This window comes from Maniola jurtina, chromosome 20 (assembly GCF_905333055.1).
Source record: "Maniola jurtina chromosome 20, ilManJurt1.1, whole genome shotgun sequence".
In the NCBI taxonomy this organism is placed as follows: Eukaryota; Metazoa; Arthropoda; class Insecta; order Lepidoptera; family Nymphalidae; genus Maniola; species Maniola jurtina.
In genome coordinates, this window is record NC_060048.1 from 10,818,220 (window position 1) to 10,819,198 (window position 979).

The 979-nt window shown below is 34.1% G+C and overlaps 1 non-coding gene across 1 annotated transcript; it reads left to right on the forward strand.

The window, feature by feature from the left end:
* Nucleotides 1-268: 268 nt before the first annotated feature.
* Nucleotides 269-340, forward strand: Trnac-gca. The gene has a single exon. It is a non-coding gene; the product is annotated as a tRNA-Cys (tRNA).
* The last annotated feature ends 639 nt before the right edge of the window (nt 341-979 follow it).

Sequence of the window (979 nt, forward strand, 5' to 3'; positions counted from 1 at the left end):
AAGCCACCTTTCAAACAAAAAAACTAAATTAAAATCGGTCCATTCGTTTAGGAGCTACGATGCCACAGACAGATACACAGATACACATGTCAAACTTATAACATCCCTCTTTTTGGGTCGAGGGTTAAAAATAATCAAAGACCTGTGAGTCCATAGATTATTTAGATGTCGCCATGGGTTGACTGTATGAAGCACTCTTGGCGGTGGTAATAAGGTAATAATTTCACATACTTGTTTCTTATTGTTATATTTTGGCAACACAACATATGGGGATATAGCTCAGTGGCAGAGCAATCGACTGCAGATCGATAGGTCCCCGGTTCAAATCCGGGTGTCCCCTGACACTTCCTTTTACAATATTTAAACTTTATCATTTTTTATACAAGTGTAAATTAAAAATTTTCAACACCCCCGACAAATCATTTTCAAATAAATAATTATGTATATCTAGGCAACGTCCATCTTGACAGCTTGACATCTGTCAATTGACACTTGAATATTATGAACCTAAGGGTTATCTAACCTTCTTTTTTACAAGAAAACTAGAAAATAGCTGATAACTTTTAAACGGCTGAACCAATTTTTTTGGATTATAGCTAAGAACACTCTCGATCAAGCCACCTTTCAAACAAAAAAAAAGTAAATTAAAATCGGTTCATTCGTTTAGGCGCTACGATGCCACAGACAGATACACAGATACACAGATACACAGACACACAGATACACAGATACACACGTCAAACTTATAACACCCCTCTTTTTGGGTCGGGGGTTAAAAAATGGGTTTGAGTATGAACGATACCTACCTATGATTATTATTAATTATTTATTATAATATTGGTAAGGAAAATCATACTTATTGAAGAAAAACAATACAACACGAACTTACAACAATACAACAAGAATTTGAAAATTTCACAAAATAAATTATTAAATACAGAAATATAGTTTTGATCTAGAGGTGCGAAATAGAGTCAAG